This window comes from Canis lupus, unplaced genomic scaffold (assembly GCF_011100685.1).
Source record: "Canis lupus familiaris isolate Mischka breed German Shepherd unplaced genomic scaffold, alternate assembly UU_Cfam_GSD_1.0 chrUn_S1830H2027, whole genome shotgun sequence".
Classification (NCBI taxonomy): Eukaryota; Metazoa; Chordata; class Mammalia; order Carnivora; family Canidae; genus Canis; species Canis lupus.
Genome location: NW_023330690.1, coordinates 45,080 through 67,472, shown reverse-complemented (window position 1 = coordinate 67,472; position 22,393 = coordinate 45,080). Strand labels below are relative to the sequence as shown.

The 22,393-nt window shown below is 35.8% G+C and overlaps 1 pseudogene; it reads left to right on the top strand.

Moving 5' to 3' along the window:
* The first annotated feature begins 5,799 nt into the window (after positions 1-5,799).
* LOC119878693 overlaps positions 5,800-22,393 on the top strand; it is a 54,949-nt pseudogene continuing 38,355 nt past the window's right edge.

Here is a 22,393-nt window from a genome sequence, read left to right as displayed (position 1 = left end):
GCCCTTGACTTCTCCCATATCTTACCAGGAGTTTCACCTTCTCAAGTTCAGTGGCTTGATATTGTTGGCATTCAGTCAGCTTATAACTTAGTCTTGTCATCATCCACTTAGCACATGTGACCAACCCGGCACAGACCTTTAAGAAATCTCAAACCTGAAGACATTATTCCAAAAGCTTTATTTTAGAGAAAACACACATTTTGTATACAACACACATCACTGGTCAGCCTAGAAATCTTCTATTCATTTATTCCTCTTCTATTTATTGAGTACCTTCTGTGTACAATTACTATGTAAGTTACTTCCTATGTGAGTTACTATGAAAGTTACTGCTGGAAGAACAGTGGGAAAGCCTGGTAAAAGTCCCTGTGTTAGCCTCCTATTGCTGCTGTAACAAATTTTCACATACTTAGTGACTTAAAATAATGCAGATTTAATTTCTTAGGGTTCTGGAGGTGAAAAGACTAAAATAAGTGTGTAGGGTTAAAATCAAGGCGTTGGCAGGGCTGTGTTCCTTCTGGGGGCTGAAGGAAGATCCATTCTTGTCTTCTCCAGCTTCTGGAGGCCACCTACATTCCATAGCTTCTGGCTCTGTGTTACTCTGAACCCTGTTTCCATGTCACGTTGGCTTTTCTGACTTGACCCTCCTGCACATTTCAGAATAGTCTTCCCATCTCAAGATCCTTAACTTAATCCATCTGCATGGTCTCTCTTGCCATGTAAGATAAGGCATTTGTGGGCCTCGGGTGTTAGGATGTGGACATCCGTGGCAAGCCACTAGTCTGCCTCCATGATCTCTATCTTCTTCCTTTTCTAGTGAAATCGTGCTGGTAGTACATCTGTCTGAGTCTGTCAGGTTTACTTTTTCTGATGAACTGGCAATACACCACATCTGTTTATCTGCCTTACAATTTAAAATATGTTAGATCAGGTCTTAAGAGGAGAGCAGTTTTTCCAGGGATATCCATATCTAATAAAAACCTAGGTAGCTTAGTTAATGTTGTACGTGGTAGAAATCTATAGAAATATCACTGCCGTAAAAACATCTTAATATTTCTTAAATGCTGACCTAAAAAAATAATTAAAATGGGCAGAAAGACAAATCTAGGAGACCCAGAAATTTCTGATCAGGAAAAGTCCATTTAGAAAAACTGCTTATTATCCTAAAGTAAACCAAATTAGGGGGTTTGGAGTGGGAAAACAATCCACAGAGGGAACCTAGTTTGTCTCTCTCTCTTTCTCTTTTTTATAGCTTTTTGTTCATAAACACAGAGTAGCCAAGAAGATTTCTAACCACTAATTACTGTGGTGTAAACTTTATAAATAAAATAACTTTAGAAATCCCCAAAACATGAATGGTCCTGTAGAACCAGTGATTTTTTTAAAGTTGTCCAACACATTGTTAGAAAAACAAAACCAAAAACTGTGATTGAGTTCATGTAAGTATTCAAGACATGGCTTAAAATGTTCTTCCTGGGTATATCATGTTGCTAACTATGGTTGCTAATAAGCCTGGGAACTTAGGGATCTGAGTGTGGACAAATGAGGAAAAGACATGAGCTTTTAACAAGAAGTACTTATATTTTGTGTTTTATAATGAGCCAGAGGGATGATTTGTCAAAATGTCTTATGTTTAACTTCACTAGCATCCAGGTAACCTTAAGATTTTATTTATTTATTTATTTATTTTTATTTCCTAGTGAAACAACAGTCAAGTCAGAAGAAGTTGATAAAGATGGGCAGCCTTTGCTGTTTCTCTCTGTGCCACACATTAAGATCAGGAGCTTGGGGCAGCTGTCACGTTTGCTGCTTATTGCCAAAGACAGAAAGCTGAAGGAAGCACAGGCTTGTATCAAGGTGATATTTATGCTCCAGTCTATGACTTGAACTTTTAGAAACATAATCATGGGGGAGGGGGAGTTGCAGTCTCTTGAAAAAAGTTCCGTGACCTAAAAGGCAAAAAGTCCTATGTTCGACTTTGTAAAAATGTCATTCATTTTTCTTGGCTGAATGTCATGCTCATATCAAGTTTCTACTTTAAACTGAAAGGCCTAATACTTTACCACTAGCAAGCTTCTAGATTTCTAATTTTAGCATGTGGTTTAAAGAGAGGCTTCCTCACTTCTGGAAAGACCAGAGGCCTGTATCCTCTAAGGTCTACACAGGAGAGAAGACAGATTAGTGGGGCCTGCACCAAACTCCACCCTCTACCCTCAGGCCTGCTGTGACGGATGATGCTCGGTTTCCTCTAAAATGTATGCAGCAAAGATAGCCCAGAGTAATCTCACTTTCCATTGGTCTCAGTAATGTTCCTTTGTAGGTTGCATAGCTTTGTGGAGGTAGTTACATTCACTCAATGGGAAACGTTTTCCTCTTCATTAAGGATGTAGATTTTCATTATTGTCTAAGCATCTAACATGCGTAAAAGAATGTGACCAATTGCCTGGAGCAATTGTTTTCTGAATTTTTCTTATGAGTAGAAATACCTAACAGTACATAATGGTGTCATATACATGTTTTGCCTGTTTGGAATCATGTGACTAGAAGGACTCAAGCATGAGGTGCCTGGTCTTGCCTCTAATCATTCTTTGCTGTGTCTACTGCTATGACGTGGGAAGATGAACCTTTAAAAAAAATATTCTTTAGGATGTAAATCTTATGAGATGTCTGGGTGTCTCAGCGGTTAAGCGTCTGCCTTCAGCCCAGGGTGTGATCTTGGAGACCCGGGATCAGAGTCCCACATCGGGCTCCTTGCCTGCAGCCTCCTTCTCCCTCTGCCTCTGCCTGTGTCTCTGCCTCTCTCCCTATGACTCTAATGAATGAGTAAATAAATAAAATATTTTTTTAAAAAAAGATGTGAACCTTAGGACAGCAGCCTTTTCTTATCTCTTGCCTACTCTTCATTATTAGGCTATCTATCTATCTATACCTCATAGCTACCCTGCTGAGGAGGAATGAAATCTTAAGAGTAAAGTTGAATTCAAGGAGGTTGGTAATAGCATTAATTTCAACTTAGTGCATGAACTTAATACATAGACTGGCTGCTATATATCTAGTTTGGCTAAATGTGTATCCTTTGCTGCATTTTGTCCTTTCTGTAAGAGCTCTAGGTACAACTCTTAGTTTTGGGTCCAGATTCCATGGTGCAGGGCAATTTGGGGGGCAGGTTTGTGTCTTTCCCCAGAATTCATATAATACCTTTTTCCATGAGTCTTAATGAGATGACTGCTGTAAGGATGATTGAGATGCTCAAAAAGTAGATGATTCCTAGATCTCTTTTCCCTGCCCCTCCCCTTGTGTGTTTTTTTCTAAGAAGCCCTAAGCCTTTTCTGCTATTTCCTGGTGCCAGAGTCCATCTCCCACTGCAGAGTTAATGCCATCACTGTGCTTCTCTCATTTCAATCAGGTGGAGCTTTCTGAACTAGTCCCATGGGCCTCCTTGTTCAAATACATATATATTTCATCTTATTTAAATTCCTCCTTTCCAAATATGGCTTTGCCCTCTTCTTCCTCACTTGCAACTACATGGTTCTTTGGCTTTCACCAAATTCTGTTTTAACCATCTCTAGAGTCTACTTTCACACCTATGTCAGCCTTGATCATGAATTAGTATTGGAGTTTTTCACTGTAACTTTGGTATGTGTGTGAGTACTGGCCAGATTTGTTTTTCCAACTTGAACATAAAAAGGCATTGAAAATATAAGCATTGGGATCCCTGGGTGGCGCAACGGTTTAGCGCCTGCCTTTGGCCCAGGGCGCGATCCTGGAGACCCGGGATCGAATCCCACGTCGGGCTCCCGGTGCGTGGAGCCTGCTTCTCCCTCTGCCTATGTCTCTGCCTCTCTCTCTCTCACTGTGTGTCTATCATTCATAAATAAATAAATAAATAAATAAATAAATAAATAAATAAATAAATATTTAAAAAAAAGAATATTTCTTAAAAAAAAAAAAAAAGAAAATATAAGCATTTTGAGGGATCCCTGGGCGGCGCAGCGGTTTGGCGCCTGCCTTTGGCCCAGGGCGCGATCCTGGAGACCCGGGATCGAATCCCACATCGGGCTCCCAGTGCATGGAGCCTGCTTCTCCCTCTGCCTCTCTCTAATCTCTCTCTCCTCTCTCTCTCTCTTCACTGCGTGCCTATCATGAATAAATAAAAAAAAATTAAAAAAAAAGAAAGAAAATATAAGCACTTTGAACAGGTGGAAAAGACTGGTGGTAGATCTTTAGACTGAGAAAACCATGCTGTTTTGGAAAGAAAGCATTTGTGAACACTAAGCCTCAGTGGTTACATACACACACACACACGTACACACACACAGTTCTAGTGATGATTCTTCTAAGGAGACAGTATTTCTCTATCTTCAAATCAATTCTGGATACACTAATTGAATGACCATGCTGGACAATGCCCTACAGTCAATTAAAAAAAAAGAAAAAAAAGAATGTCTTGTTCTTTGTTTTATTAGAGATATGATATAGATAGAGATACTGCAGTACAAGGTAGAGAATCTCAAGGAGTACAAGAAAGTTCCTAAATGGCAGTAGAATCTGAGAAGTTGAGATTAATTCAAATTGGGTCCATGAGAGAAAGCGTAATGAAGGAAGCACATTTGGGTGGGCTTCAGAGGACTTGTTAGTCATATTTTTCTTACAACAGAAGACAAGAGAATCATTTTTATTTTATTTACTGTTTGATCAGCTAACAGAGATCCTGTAACAAAAATCCTGGGTTTGGATTATAACACGGTGAAACGAAGACACATCCACAGTAAATAGTCTTGATAAAATTACCAAAGATGAAGATCCTGAGAGTGAGATAAAGATGAAGGTTGGCATGCTGCTTAAGACAACTGGAATCTGTACCTACTGAATCATTCTCTAAAACGTATTTCATTGTGAGTCTTTTTAGAAAAAGAAACCTATAAAAGTTAGTTACAAAAAATGCTTTCAGAATTTTTTTAAACATACACAAATTATAGGAGTTGTTATTGATTTAACAGTAGATTTTAGGGTATTGCATGGATATTTCTAATTCTAAAATGTAAAGATTTACTGTTAGCTTTGCTAGAGCTTTCTATGGGGTTTCACCTGATTCTGAGGACATGAAGTGGCCTTATTTTCACTCTCCTCAGACAATTAAATAGATGGTTAAATAGTAATGCAAATATCATGTAGACTTTGTAAGGTTTAAAACTTGTTCTTTTTGTAGTTTTTTTTTCTAGTATTATGCTATTACCACTAAGAAATGAAATGAATTTTTTAAACGAGTTTATTTAATGTTGCATTAAATATGAATCACTGGTTCTTGATGTCTTGACAGGTTGTAAGGCTATAACACAGCTAAAAACTAACTGCAACATTTTGTTGTTGTATAATTGACTACAATTTAATTATAAAAAGTGATATCCTCCTCCCACCAGCCCCCCCCCCTTGCTAAAATGGTAGATTTTTCATCTGTTTTCTGGAGATTCTCTTTTAAGAGTGTTAAAATGCATTTCTTATCATTCATTTCAGACAAATCTGTTTAAACCCAACAACTGTTAAGAACCATATAGACTGCTGAAACATTTCTCAGGAAAAGGAGAACAAACTGTCTTGGAATCTATTGACTATACTTCAGGTTTCTATTATTCTCAGATTTGCTTTGTTATGTAAAATAATTATTATTTCCAAATGCTTCAATAGCTACATTAGGATTGAGTATTTGAAAAAAACTGTAATCATATTTATTTCTTTTTAAGATAACATATTTTATTTTTCAGAGCTCCTTTTAATTGATCGATAATTGGTTTCAGATTATGAATTTTCAAATGGATGTCGAGCCCCACCTTGGAGACAAATTCATGGGGAAATTTGTTACGTGCTGGTAAACCACCCCATGATGTTGAAACTCTGTGTGTTACTTGTAGTACAGAAGGAGTATTTTTAAATGGCGTAAGTAATTTTTTAAGAACCATGTTGTCTTTGGTGCTTGGCTCCATCTCTGTAAATGCAGGCATGTCTCCAGGACTGAATGCTGATGGCCACAGAAAATGCGATTCTGTTCTGTTGGGTTGAAGCAGATCCCTTTGCTATGTGTTTGCTGAGCAAATCCAAAACCATTTCAGAATGAGCCTCGGTGTTCCCCATTGCAGGTCATTAAATCAGTCTTCTAAGAAATGACCGTCAAAGGAACCCACGCCACTTTATAAAATGAAAACCTCTGTAACGATCAGTTCACTGATTGATTAATTAATTATTAATTAATTAATTAATTATACAAGTATTTGGGCAAATAAGAGGTGGCTGAGGTAACACAGAAGCAGTAACTATAGCTTTTGCCCTAAGTGTTGAGAGGACAAAGGGAAGGAATTAAAATGTGGGAGCTTGGAGGAAGCACCCCCAAGAAGCTGGGACCCATGTGTCTGGGGAGGGAGCACCACCAGGCTGTGCTGGTTCCTTAGGGTCTCAGAAGATGTCCTTGCAGAGCTGGGACTTAGACCTCTGAGGAGGGGACCCTGCTTACATTGGTTATGGTCCCTTGGGAGTTCAGAGGGGGGACTCCCACAGAGCTGGGATCCATATCTCTGAGGAATGGTCGCTTCCAGGCTATGCTGGAGCACAGGGGGTCTCATGAAACTGGCACCCAGATGTCAGAGGAGTACAATGCCCAGGAGCTGGTACCTCAGGAGCTCAGAGGAGAGGATCTTTGCAGAACCAGCAGAGCTGAGACCCAGACCTTGGAAGAGGGAGACCTGGTTGGTTTGTAATGGGATTCTAAGGAGTTGTAATGAGCCAGGTTCTGGGAACATAGGGAAAAAACCCCTGGGAACTGGAACCAACTGTTGCTACTGGAAGCAGCTGCCACTGCCAGGGTTCACTGCTGGGGACAGGGGACGAGGAGCTGGGAGCAGTCCCTTTCTCCCTCCTCCAAGCTTTACAGTCTTCCTTTTACTTGCTGCTAACTGAAGCTGACTAGGGAGAAACACAGCATTCCAGATTCCCACCCCTGAGCACTAAGCAGGGTGGTGGCCTTCTGAATCTTCCACATGAACACATTTTATTTTTGTCTCATACCTGTTCACTGAACTTACTAGGTGGTCAGCTTTCCCCTTGGCAACCCTGCCCTTGGTGTCTTCAATGTAATGTGGGGCCTCACAGGCAATATCTGCAGGGAGAACCTAAATCCTTAGTGGGGATTCCTCATCACAGGGGACTGTTGGGAGAATTGCTACCTCTTGGTTTGGATTGGCTTCAAAATGTGAGTGCCACTTTCTTGATGACCAGCAAGCATCTCATCTGACTTGCCTTATGGTGCATTCTTCTCAGCATGATCTTCTCAGATTATATCTGCACAGAGGGGGGAGATGAGCTAATATGATTTAGCCTTTGGTTTGTTTTGATACTCTAAGAAAGTGAAATTTCCAATCAGAAAATAAGAGACTTTGACCTTCTAGAGTGGGGCAAGGACACTTTGTTCCTATCAAGAGCTACTAATCTACATATACCTTTATTTGATATGGAAATATCTAAGTGTTCCTCTCATTTCAAGAATGAAAGATAAGGAACATGATTCAATAATTACGACAAAATGCATGGCACGCCTGAGTTATATGGGTGTATATGATGTTTTGTGTATGTGTGTGGTTACGTATATATAAAAAGCACACTATGGGTTTTTATATATACATTTGGTTAAGGCAGAGCCAAATCTTTTCTATTAGGATAGGTGAGGAAAGGGAAAGAGACAAAAAAGAAAGAGGTATGGAGACAAAGGTTGGAGTGTCAGGTGCTTACATGGAGGTTGTAACTCTAGAAAATAATCCCATAGCAACCTCTTTACACACAGAACAAGAACAGAGTGTGACAAATGGAAACAAGCTTTTCTATGGTGGCATTCTAATCTTGGGACCTTTATGACTTCATCAGATTCTCTTGAAGTCATAATGTTTTTTTTTTGTGTGTGTTTTGTTTTTTTGCATTAGAGGAGTGCAGAGGGAAGGAAGCTCTCCATTCTTTGCTAACTAGCAAAATGCCCTACATGCATATAGGAGGTACTCAGTAAAAGCATAATGTATGGATGATGGATGGGTGGATGAGTGGATGGACGGACAAATGGATAACTTTAAGAAGGAAGAATTCTGCCCATATTTTTGATGTATAAAAACTGCCACATGGATCCTCGAGAGAAGAAAACAATATGTGGCCTTGGGTTGTGATGTATTGATCAGGTTTCAAATGCTACTACATTAATAATTGCACCAAACTTTTTTCTTCCAAAGGGCAAAACAGAAGATGAGGGGGAAATTAATTATGAGAGAAAAAGTGAAATGTATAAAGACCTTGTCACATTTTTAAAAGAAAAATCGGCAAAATTTTCAGAAAATATGTCTAAACAGGTAAGTTTACAGAATCTTGAAATATCATAGCATAGTGTTACTTGACATGTTACCTTCTGTGAGAATAATTCTATTTTGGACCCTGTTTATAATTTTAGAGAGTTTTTCACAATATATTACGTAAGAAATATTATAAGTGGAGTACTTCAAGGAAGTTTCTGAACCTCTTTAGGTAATAGGTGTAAAATATGTCAGATTGCTTTCTAAAAAAGCACTTTTCATCTTTCCTTTTGAATTTATAATGCTAAGAACAAAGCAGTCATCCCTGTTAATGAAGCCTAGATGTTTTGATTATTTTTATCTTTCTGGGCATCCCATGATTACTAACTAGTTGGATTGTCTCAGTAAGTGTGTCAACTGCATATGCATAAGAACTGTACTTCCTCTGTGTCTTGCATGGTTTTTGAAATAGTTTTTGAGGTGGACAAAGGAATCAGTTAATACAGTTATTAAATCTTGATTGAAGCTGATGTGGGTAAGAAGCAATATGCAAGAAATACTAAAGTGATACACTTAAGCCCCAGGCTGATTCTCAAGATGATGTCAATTCCACAAATCCTACATCAGACAGTTTATCAGATCTGTTATTTTCCTTCTGACACTGCCACTTCCAGAGCACTCTATTTTCTTACTATTCTGCTGCTGCTCTTGTCCTGAAACGTCTCTCTGTCATCATCCTGTGAGTTTTTTTCCCCTGGTGTTTGATCACCTATTTCCTGGACTCTAGTTTTCCTTTGTTGTTGTTATAAAATACCTGTACAAAACATAAAATTTGTCATTTTAACTACTTCGAGTGTATCACTGAGTGGCATTAATTATGTGCAGCCATTACTACTGTCCATTTCCAATCTTTTTCATCATCTCAAACTAAAACTGTTCCCATTAAGCAGTAACCTCCTCATGCCTACTTCCCCAGCTCCTAGGAACCTCTAATCTACTTTTTGGTTTCTCGATTTCTAATCAAATATAAATTTGCCTTTCCTAGGTATTTCAGAGAAGTGGAATCGTAAATTTGTACTTTGGTGCTTGGCTTATTACATTTAGCATAATATGTTCAAGGTCCATCCATGTTGTAGCATGTGTCGGAACTTCATTCCTTTTTGTGGCTGAATAATATTCCATTCGTGTATATAACCACATTTTGTTTATCAGTAAATCTATTGTTGGACACTTGGGTTGTTTCCACTTTTTGATTATTGTGAAAATGCTATAAATATTGGCTTACAAGTAACTGAGTCCCTGTTTTAATTTTGGAGGTTACCTAGGAGTGGAATTTCTGTGTCATATGCTAATTCTGTATTTAACTTTTAGAGGAAGTACCAAACTGTACCTAGATTGAACCATTTTATGCTCCTGTAGAAGGATTCCAGCTTCTCCACATTACCACCAATACTTGTTATTTTCTGTGTGTGATTGTGTGTTTTTTTATTATAGATATCCTAGTAAGTATGAAGTATGGTATTCCATTATAGTTTGGATTTCCATTTCCCTAATAGTAATGTTTAGCATATTTCCATATTATTGGGAATTTGTATATTTATTTTAAGAAATGTCTATTCAAGTCCTTTTCCCATTAAAAAATGGGTAGTCTTTTGTTGTTGAGTTGTAGGAATTCTTTATATATTGTGACTATTAATCCCTTATCAGATAGAATATTTGCAGATATTTTCTCCCATTCTGTGTGTTGTCTTCACTCATCTTGATAGTGTTCTTTAATGCACAAACATTTTTAATTTTGATAAAGTCCAACAAATACATTTTTTCTTGCCTATATTTTTGGTATCATAAGAAACCATTGCCAAAGCCAAGGTAATGAAGATTTGCCCTGTTTTCATCTAATAATGTCATGGTGTTATCTCTGTAAGTCTTTGATTCATTTTGAGTTAAGTTTTGTATAGGGTGTAAGTAAAGTAATGTGCAATTTAATTCTTTTTGCATGTGGATATCCGGTTTTCCGGGCACCATTTGTTGAAGAGATTGTTCTTTCCCCATTGAAAGTTCTTGGTATCCTTGTTGAAAATCAATTTGCCATAGATGTAGAGGTTTATTTTTGGACTCTTTATTCTATTATTTTTTGTCTGCCCTTATACAAGTCCCATACTATTTTGATTACTCTATCTTTGTGTTAGTTTTGAAATTGAGAAGTATGACTCCTCAAACTTTGTTCTTGTTTTTTAAAGACTGCTTTAGCTATTTAGGTTCCCTTGACTTTTAGGTTTGGTTTTACCATTTTTGCAAAAAAACAGCATTAGGCTTTTGATTGGGATTACATTGAATTTATAGATTGCTTTGTATAACATTGTTGTCTTAACAATATTATTTCTTCCAATCCATGAACATGGGGTGTCTTTCCATTTGTTTTTGTTTCCTTTAACTTTTTTTATCAGCAGTGTTTTATAGTTTTCAGTGTCTTCTTTTGCCTCCTTGGTTAAATTTATTTCTAAGCATTATATTCTTTTGGATGCTATTGAATGGAATTGTTTCCTTAATTTCCTTTTTGATTGTTCACTGCTAATGAGGAGAAATGGAACTGTTTTTTTTTTTTTTAGTGTTGAAATCAGATCTGGCTTTTGAATGTGAAATTCAAAATCACATCCTGCAACTTTACTGAATTCATTTATTAACTCAGTTTTTTTTTAATCTTTAGGTCTTTCTACATAAAAGATCATGTCATCTGCAAATAGTTTTACTTCTTTTCAATTTGCGTGTTTTTAAATTTCTTTTTCTTTTCTTTTTTAAGATTTTATTTATTTAACAGAGAGAGAGAAAGAGCGAGCGAGCAGAAGCAGGGGGAGTAGCAGGCAGAGGGAGAGGGAGAGGCAGGCTTCCTAGCCTGCCCGGTGCCGCTTAGATTTCTTTTTCTTGTCTAATTACTATGGCTAGACCTTTTAGGATTTTGCACTGAATAGAAGCAGTGAACACTATCTCCATATTTATTCCTGATATTGGGGGAAAGCTTTCAGGCTTTCACCACTGAATGTGATATTTGCTGTAGGCTTTTCATATATGGTCTTTATTATGTTGAAGTTCCCTTCCATTTAGTTTTCCTTTTGTTGGTATATCCCATCATTTTGGTGGAGCTTCCTGAGTAAAAGAGGCATATAACAGGGAAAAAATTGAGGGTTAGCATATGAAAATATCTTTATTTTTCTCTCTGTTATTGTTTCTATAATGATAGTTCAAAAACAATTTTTACTTAGAATTTTAGAGGCATTTTTTTCCTACGTGGCCTGTTTTGACTTTTCCCATCTAACAAAGCCTTTAGGATCTCTTATTCCAGATGTTCTGTAATTTTAATGATGATATGGTTGGTGCTGGTTTTGTTTGTTTTTCATTAATGATGACATATGTCCTTCAAAACTAGAAAAATACTTTTTTTGGTATCACATCTTTAATCATTCCTTCTTCTCTGTTCTCTTACTAGTTGGGTGTTGGGCTTCTGAGATTGATCCTCTGATTTTCTTTTCTGTCACCCACCTGCAAATATTCTTTTATTTTCAAAACATTGTACATATCTTTAAAATTTAAGGTCTCATATTTTTAACATTTTATTTCCAGGTGTATATCTCCACAGATCATATGCTTTCATTTCTCTTGGGGTAAAATCTAGGAATAAACAGCAAGATCATATGGTTGCATGCTTAACTTTTTAAGCAATGGGTAAACTGCTTTCCAAAGCGGTGGTAATATTTTACATACACACTGGCAATGTATGAGACTTCCAGTTCTTCTGTATATTCGTCAATAACTGGTATGGTCAGTCCTCTAATTTTAGACATTCTAATAGGTGTGTGTACTAATATCTCACTGGGTTTTAATTTGCATTTCTTGAATGCATTTTTTCATATGTTTATTTGCCATTTATATATCATATATGTCTATTAGATCTTTCACCCAGTTTTTTTTTTATTGGGTTGTTTGATTTCTTTACTGAGTTGTAAGAGCTCTTTTATATATATTTTTGGCTTACGTAATCTATTAGATATATGGCTTGTAAATATGATCTTCTGGTTGTGTCTTGTCATTTCATTCTCCAATCAGTATATCTTCCAAAGAGCAAATGTCCTCAATTTTAATGAAGTCCAACTTGTTAATTTTTTCTTTATAGTGTTGTATCTCATAAAGCTTTGCCAAACCCAGTATCAGAAAGATTTTCTCCAGTGTTTTTTTCCTAAAAGTTTTCAAATGTTAGGTTTTACATTAAGGCCTTTAAATTTAATTTTTGTACATAATATGAGGTGTGGATCAAAGTTCTTTTTTTTTCTTTTGCATATAAATATCTAGTTTTTCCAGCACCATTTGTTGAAAAAGCCATCCTTTCTCCATTGAATTACTTTTATACCTTTGTCTAAAATCAGTTGTCCGTTTGTATGGGTGTGATCTGTTTGTCTATTTTTATACCAGTAGCACACTCTTTGGATTATTGTAGCTTTATAATAAGTCTGGAAGTCAGGTAGTATATGTCCTTCAATGTTTTCTTTTTCAAACTTGTTTGTCTATTTTACATCTTTTGCATATCCATTAGAATGTTAAGGTCAGCTTGTCAATTTCTTCATAAAAAGCCTGAAAGATGGGATGCCTGGGTGGCTCAGCAGTTGAACGCCTGCATTTGTCCCAGGGCATGATCCTGGAGTCCCGGGATCGAGTCCTACATCAGGCTCTCTGCATGGAGCCTGCTTTTACCTCTCCCAATGTCTCTGCCTCTCTCTCTGTGTCTCTCATGAATAAATAATAAATAAAATCTTTTTAAAAATGCCTGAAAGAATTATGGTTGAGATTATGATGAATCTATAGATCAATTTAGAAAGAGCTAATGTCTTAACAATACTGAGGTTTCCAATCCATGAACAGAGTATGTCTCGCCATTTATTTAGGCCTTCAGTTTCTCAGCAATATTTTGTAATTTTCAATGCACAGGTCTTGCATATATCTCGTGAAACCTACTTATAAATATTTCATATTTTAAGAGTGTTAAAAAGAAAACCACAGGCCCAAAGTGGCATTACTTAGGCCAAGTCAACACTCAAGAATTATATTATTATATATTATATTATATTATTATTATTTATACCTAAATAACTGCAATTTCAACCACCCAGGAATGTAACTTATAACAAGTCAATTGGAATTTCCTGGTCAATACTAGGATATTTACTGATTTACCCCTTCTGCTTCTCTTAAGAGGGCAACCTTGTCTAAACAATACATTCCTTGCTAATAAATTCCTTTTTTCAAATGGTCTCTCTGCCTTTAAAATTATTTCTTTTGTTTAGCTCAGTGGAACATTTGTCTGCTAGCTACATGGGATGCTGCTGGCTTCATGAATCAATTAATAAAGCTAGTTAGATCTTCAAAGTTGAATCTAACTTCAAAGTTGAATTTTTATTTTTTTAAAAAAAATGTTAATGGTAGTTTTAAAATTTTAATTTGTGATTATCTGTTGCTACTATATAAAAATTCACTTGATTTTTATATATCATTTTTATATTCTGAAACATTTACTAGTTTTAGTGTCTGGTTCATAGATCCCAGAGGGTTTCCTATGTATGTGATTATATTGACTGTATATAATGATCATTTTGCCTCTTCCTTTTCAGTCTCAGTGCCTTTTTTTGTCTTTTCTTAATGCATTATCTGGAACCTCCAGCACAGAATTATATAGAAGTAGTCTCTTGCTCCTGGTGGTAAAGGAAAAACTTTCAGTTTCTCATTATTAAGTATGTGTTAGCTGTATATGACATTTATAAGATTGAAGAAGTTCCCCTTTATTTCAGATTGTTGAAAACTTTTATTAGGTATAGATATTGGATAAAAACAGAAAGGGAGACTAACCATAAGAGATTCAACTATAGAGAACAAACTGAGGGTTACCGGAGGGGAGGTGGGTGTGGGGGATGGGAGAATGGGATGTTGGGCATTAAGGGAGGGCATTTGATGTAGTGAACACTGGGTATTATATGCAACTCATGAATCACTAAATTCTACCCCAAAATCAATAATACACTGTATGTTTACTAATTTAAATTTAAATAAAACCAAAACAAAAAGGAATGGATGTTGGATTTTACCAAATGATTACCTATTAAGAAAATTACATGTTTTTTTTTCTTTCTTAGTTTGTTAATGTAATAAATTACATTGATGAGCTTTAAAAAAATAACCATACATTTCTGGAACAAACCTCATTTGTTCAGGATGTAGTATCATTTTTATATATTATTGGATCTAACTTGCTAAGATTTTAAGTGTCACATCTATATTTATAAGGTTTTGATGTGTAGTTTTCTTTAATATCTTTGGTTTTGGTTATCAGAGTGATACTGGCCTTATAAAATGAGTTGGGAAGTTTTTTTTTTCCTCTCCAATTTCTGAAAGAGTTTGTGTAGAATTGATATTGTTTCTTTCTTACATGTTTGGTAGTGAAGCCATCTGGGCCTGGAGTGTCCTTTGTAGGTAAGTTGTTAAACAACAGATTTCAGTGTCTTTACTAGTTTGGGCCAGGCTGGTTATCTGTTTCTTCTTGAGGAAGTTATGGTAATCTTTATTTTTTTTTACTTATTTAAAAAATGATTCTGTTGGAGTAAAGTATACATATACTTTATATATGTATACATATATATATATGTAAAGTATACATAACCTTTTGCCATTTTATTTTTTAATTTAAATAATCTCTATCCCAATCTCTATCCCCAGACTTTCAACCCCAAGATCAAGAGCTGCGTGCTCTACTGACTGAGCCAGCCAGGCACCCTGGTAGATTATCTTTAAAGGAAATTGTCCATTTCATCTATGTCACATGTATTGGTGTAAACTTGTTTATGGTTATTCTTTTATTCATCTTTTAATGTCTGTAGACTATGTAGCTATTGTTACCTCTCTCACTTCTAATATTGGTCATTGGTGTTTTATTTTTTCTTGACTCATCTGGGTAGAGGTCTCTTGATTTTCTGTTTCCTCAGAGACTTAGCTTTTAGTTTCATTGATTTTTCTCTGTGTGTTTTTTTCTACTTCACTTTGGTATTTATTATTTCTTCTCTTCTTTTTACCTTGTGTAAAAAATCATGTGGTTTTTGGTGCTAAGTTCTTTCATATTCTTGCTGATTTTCTATCAGTTGTTGAGAGAGAAGTTTTGAAGTATTCAACTATAATTATGGATTTGTCTAATTTTTCTCTTAGTTCTGTTTTTGTATTTGAAGCTCTGTATATGCATTTAATATTGCTATATCTTCTTGATTGATCATTTTATCATCATGTAATGTCCCTCTCTGTCCTTCATGATTTTCCTTTTTCTGAAGTCTACTTAATTGGATACATTTATAGCCACTCCTGCTTTCTTTTAACCATTGTTTGCATGTTATATCTTTCTTTCCTATTATTTTCTTTTTTAATATAATTTTTTAAAGATTTTATTTATTTATTTTAGACAGAGAAAGTGAGTGAGAGAGTACAAGCGGGGGGAGGGGCAGAGGGAGAAGCAGACTCCCAGCTGAGCAGGGAGCCCAATGTGGGGCTCTATCCCAGGACCCTGTGAGCATGACCTGAGCTGAAGGCAGATGCTTAACCGACTGAGCCACCCAGCACCCATCTCCCCTATTACTTTCATGCTACATATATTGTTATATTTGAAGTGAGTTTCTTGTAAACAGCAGATAGTTGAGTCATTTTAAAAATAAATTTGTGTAACTCAATTGATGTATCTACTGATGTGTTTAGATAATATCCATTTAATTATTGATACGTTAGAGCTTACGCTTGCCACTTTACTTTTATTTTGTGTTCCTCCTAGTTTTCATTTTTGTTTTCTTTTTCCTGTGGTTTCTGCAGATTACTTGAATATTTTTTAGAATTCTATTTTGATTTATCCATAGTGTTTTGAATGTACCTCTTTGTAAAGATTTTGCATGTTTGTGGTTACTATGAGTATTGTACCATATATACCTATGTAATCAATTATAATCTACTATTTGACATTATACCAGTTTGAGCAAAGTACAGAAACCATGTCGCCTTCAAACAATAATTGTGTATGACTTAATCCCTTGCAACTCCCTGATATGTCACACAAAAAAACTGTCAGCATAGTCTTTCTTTACAAATATACTATGTGAGAATTTATGTCATTTCTCTTTCAACATAAACTTCTTGCAAAAGCTATAATACTATTACACTGATGGGACTGAAAAAATAAATACAATTTTAGTAACCAAAAAAAAAAAAAAGAAACTATCTTCTTTTAAGTCCCTTTACCTCTCTCATTTGTAATTGTCTTTATTTCCTCCATATTCATTGCTAACTGTATAAGACAGCATTATGTTTTGCTTCAAACATCAAACTTCATTTAAAAAACTCAAAAGCAGAATGAATGTCTTTTGTATTTACCTACACTTTTATTCTTTTCCATTGTTTTTCTTTTTTTGCTGTTGCAAGTTTCTTCTTTTATCATAGTCTTTCTGTTTAAGAACTTACTCTTTTAGGTTAAGTTTGTTGATGACAGCTTCTCTTCATTTTCCCTCATCTGAGAATTTCTTGACCTCCCCTTCATTTCTGAAGGAATATTTTCACTGGATATAGTATCCCAGGCCGACAATTCTTTACTTCCAGTGTTTAAAAAATGTTTCTTCTGGCTTCCATGATTATCTGTTATTATTTTAATTGTTTTCCTCTTAAAAGCAAAATATTGTTTATGTCTCATGGCTGTTAAGAATTTTCCTTGTCTTTAGTTTGTCGAGTTTGATTTTTGTGTGTGTGTCTTGGCATGGATAACTTTGTTTGTTTGTTTAGGGTTTCCTCAGCTTCTTGAATCTTAGATTTATGTCTTTTTCCAAGTTTGAGAAAATTTCAAATCTTGTTAGAATACATTTTTAGTCTGACTCCCTTCCTCTTCTCTTTCTGTTACTCTGATGACATGAATTTTGGAATTTTTGTTGTGGCCTCACAGATCTTGAGGTTCTATCATTTTTTTTGCAATGAATTTTCCCTTCTTTATTCATACTGAGTAATTTCATGGAAGGTCATGGATTCTTCCCCTCTGTCCTCTCCATCATATTGTTAGGCCTATCCAGTGAGGTTTTTTTTTTTTTTTTTGGTTCATAAATTTCAGTTTCAAAATTTCTTTTTGGTTCTTCTTCATATCTTTTATTTACTTGTTGAGGCTTTTTAGTTTGTTTTAAGTCTTGAAAATTGCTCACTGAAGCATTTTTATGATGGCAGCTTTAAATTCATATCAAATTATTCCAACATCTATTTCATCTTGGTATAAACATTATTCCTACATTATCCTTTCTCATTCAAGTTGTGATCTTTCTGGTTCTTGGTAGGATGAATGATCTTTTATTGTCTTGGATATTTGGGGCATTATGTTGTGAAACTATGGATTTTATTTAGATCTTTTGTTTTAGCAGGCCTTCTCTGGTACTTTGCTGGTGGAGTCTGGAGGTCCTGCAAGGTCTGAGTTCTTCACTTTCCATTGACAACTCTGGTGGAATAGTATGCTTCATTACCGTTGGACAGGGGTGGAAGTTCAGTTCCTATGAAGCCTCTGCTGACACTACCTTGGCTGATAGGGAGGGAGAGTGCCTTCTTACATGCTTCCCATAGGGCCTCCACTTAACCCATGGGAGATGAGCCCATTGCTGCTTTGAGGTGGTGATTTTATTGCATTTCTTGAGATGATCGCACGATTATCCTTCTTTTGTCTGTTGATGACTTTTTTGAGTATTGAACTAACATTCAATTCTGGAGTAAATCCCAATTCATCATTATGTCTTACCCTATTTGACATTACTGGATGAAATTTGATAGTATTTTACTGAGGATATTTGCATCTATAATCATGAAAGATATGGGTTAGTAGTTATTTTTTAACATCTTTATCTGGTGTTGGTAGCTGGGTAATGTGGCCTCAGAAAATGAATTGGGAAATATTCACTTACTTTTCTTCTTTCTAGAATTCTTCATACAAATTAGATATTATTCCTTTCTTAAATATTTGATACAATTCACCAGTGAAGCCATCTGTGCCTGTAGCTTTCTTTATTGGAATGTTTTTATATTGAGAATTTGATTTCTTTAATAGATATAGAGCTAGTCCAGTTTCTTCTTCTTGAGCCTTGGTAGTTTGTGTGTTTCAGTGAATTCTTACATTTTATCCAACTTATCTAATTTATTGGCATCAAGTATGACATTCCATTATTATCCTTTAATGTCTGGAAGATCTTTTGTGATGACTGCTCTTTCAATTCTGATATGGATCATTTGAGTCTTCTCTCTTTTTATTCTTGATTAATCTGGAAAGAAGTGGTTGATTTTATTTAAAGAACAGTTATTTGTTTCATTGATTTTTTTGGCTGCTTTCCTTTTTATTTGATTTCTGCTCTTGATGATTTTATTTTCTTCTGATTTTTTTGGGTTTAATTTGCTCTTATTTAATCTCTTAATTTGGAAGTTTAGCCATTCATTTGAGACCTTTATTTTTTCTACTATAAAGTTTTATCCTGTAAATTTCTATATGAACACTACATAAACTACATCCCATAGATTTTGATATGTTTTCAGGCACATTAATATATCTGAAGATTTTCTAGTTATCTTTCTTTTACTGGTTTCTGGTTTAATTCCATTGAATTAAGAGAAGGTTTTTTTTTTTTTTCATATGATTTTAGTCCTTTTAGCTTTGTAGATGTTTGTTTTATGGACCAAAATGTGGTCAATTTTGGTGATTTCTTTTTTGTTTGAGAGGAATATGTGTCCTGCTGCCATTGGGTAGTATGTTCTATAATTGTCAGTTTTGTCAATGTAATTGATAGTATTGCTCAGTTCTCTATATTATTAATTTTTGTGTGCTTATTTTATTGATTACTGAAAGAGGAGTTTTTGAAGTCTCATAATTGTGGGCTTATCTATGTTTCTTTTTAGTTACATTTTTTTCTAAATGTACTTTGAAGTTCTGTTGTTTGGTGAATATACAATAAGAGTTGTGTTGACTGTCATTATGTGTCTCCCTTTTTAGGTCTGATAATATTTTGTTTTTAAGTCCATTTTGTTTGATTTTAATGTAACCATTCCTGCATTTTTTGATTATTGGTCGTATGGAAAGTGGGTTTTTAAATACCTTTTTCATCCAATTCAATCCAGTTTCTTTTAACTGAAGTTTTAAATCATTTTTATTTAATGTAACTAGGGATTGATTTGAATTTAAATTTACTAATTTGCTACTTGTTTCTTTTTGTCTCATTTGTTCTTTGTTATTTTTTCCCTCTTTTCCTGCCCTTTTTGTATTAATTGAGCCTTTAAAAATGATTGTTTTATTTATGCTTTTTGTCAGTTATGCTTCTTAAAAGTTTCATGGTGACTGCCCTAGGGCTCATAATGTATATCTCTAATTTATCCTACCCACCTTTAAATACTGTCTTACCATTTCACAAAGACTTTAAGAACTTACCACAGTAACCTTCAGTGCCTCTCCCTACCCTTGGCACTATTGTCATGCATTTTACTTTTGTATGCTATTAACCCCTCAACACAACAATACTATTTTTACATTAGAGAATCAATTACATTTTAGAATAATTAAAAATAATATGAAGAGTCTTTTATATTTTTACCATTTCTACAGATTTTCATTTCTTTGTATAGATGTGGTATAGTCCTCTTTCTGGTATGTTATTCCTTCTGAATGAAGAACTTCATCGCCATTGCTTTAGCACAGGCCTTCCGGAAGTGAACAAGAATTCTCTGGTTTTGATCATCTATGAAAGTCTTTATTTTGCCCTTATTTTTGAAAGCTTTTTTTTTTTTTTTTTAATCTCTATTTAGAATTTTGGGTTGGCAGGTCTTTTTTAAAAAAAAATATTTTAAAGATGTCATTCTCTTTTCCTTTGGCTTGCATTGTTTCTGATAAGTCTTTTTTAATAATTATATTTCTTCCTCGGTCATGTGTCTTTTAAATATAATGACTTCCTCTGTCATGTGTCTTTTATCTCTGGCTAACTGCAAAATATGCTTTTAATCCTTTGTTTCAGAAATTTATACATGATGTGTCCCAGTCAATATAGCATCTGAGTTTAGATATTTTTTTAAAAGATTTTATTTATTCATGAAAGACACACAGAGAGAGGCAGAGACATAGGCAGAGGGAGAAGCAGGCCCCTTGCGGGGAGCCTGATGTGGAACTCAATCCTGGGACCCCAGGATCACACCCTGAGCCAAAGACAGACACTCAACCACTGAACCACCCAGGCAGCCCTTGAGTTTAGATCTGTCTGGCAGTAGTGAGGAGTGAGTAGGTCTAACCCTGCTGTTGTATCTGTGTGTGCTGCAGTGGGGAGGGGAGCTTAGGAACATCACATTTCTGGCAACGTCACTCCAGTAGAGACCTGAGTCCTGAAGTGGCCCTTCTCTAGTGTGTGTCACTAAGCAACACAAGTTAGAGGCATCAGAGACTTCATTTTCTGAAGTTATCACTTTTTAATTTTCAGATAGCACAAAATAATTCAGAAGTGATGTCATTGTAAAAATTACTGTTTTTTTTGTACATAAAGGATATTAGATTCACTGAAGAATGGAAAAAAGAAAATGAAGAGCCTAAGGAGGTACCTAAGAAGGAAGAAGCAGACGCCCTTCCTAAAGCTTTTCTTGCTTCAAGCAAGAATATACTAGAGAAGAACCAAATTAACTTCGGGAAGATTCAAATGACCAAGAGATTAGAGCCAACTTTAAACTGGAAGGCCACTGTTGATTTCAAAAAGTATGTAGAAATTTGCATGAGGGCTTCTCTGATACATCCTCAGTAACCACATTTGCCTAGTTGTTAGTTTATGTCATGGGAGAAAGTCCAGAGTAGATGTTGACATGTCCCTCCATAATACAAGTCAGTCCCTCCCTGCTCTTCATATTCCAAGTAGAAGTATTTGGCGTGAATACGGCTTATGTGTGGGCACCAGAAGGGAAGGCAAGAGCACCATTGACTCAATTGGTAGGTCAGGGCTAATATCACGTGAAAAAGATGATAAAAGACATGGAGGAATCTCACGGGCAATGTAAACGCAGTGGTAGGGACCTGAAGAAGTTAAGTGCTAGGTGAATTTAGAATGATTAAAATTATGTGAAGTGAATCAGGGAAATCTTGATAGAGACAGCATCTTATCTATTAACAGAACTTTAAGTAAATACCATAGAAAGGCTAGAGCCTCCGAAATATTAACAGGCTTAAGTGAAGCGGACACTAATTTAAAGAATGTCTGACATACAAAACGAGTTCCACTTAGGGACGTCTATAAATAGGTACCTAAGCACAGATTAAGGCCCTGTGTTTCATAAAAGCCGGCAGTCGGAGATGCCAAGGACACTTTTTAAATTAGCATATAGCTTACAAATTTCAGCCTATTTTTAATGTTCCATGCGGTCCCCGATTGGGTAAAGCAAGAAGTGGCTCCCAGCTGGTCACAGGGGACCCTCACTTGCAGGGATTCTGAGAACCACGGAGTGAGTACATGTTGCCAGCAAACCCAGAGAGCAGATGGAAGGAGTCCTGGGGAAAAAGGAGATGCTCTTGTTCCTCTAATTCTCATCAATTTTGAGGTGTTTGATCTCTGTGACTCCTATCTGAAGGAGTGTGAAAATGACAAATACACAGGCTGCTCTGTTATGCTGGAAGGTGAATCTTAAAATACCGCTCTTCCCACGTGCTGGCATTTTTCAGTTATGAGTTTACCTAGCCACTATGTAATGAAAACCCACTATGTGCCAAGGACCACGCTAAACCTGAGAATCCCTGGAAAACCAGATCCAGGCCCTGTGGCAGAGTCGGGTGGGGAAGGGAAGTAACCAGGCAACTTTCACCCAGGGCAGGATGTGCCCAGAGTAGAAGGCTCCGAGTGAAGGGGCCTGCAGAGTGACAGTTCCTAGTACTTGGTCCTTATAAAAGAAATACTGGCCAAAATGTGCCTGAAAGACTGAAGGGACATCCCAGGTGTCAGATGAGGCTGGAACTCATACAGTTATTTTCTGTATTA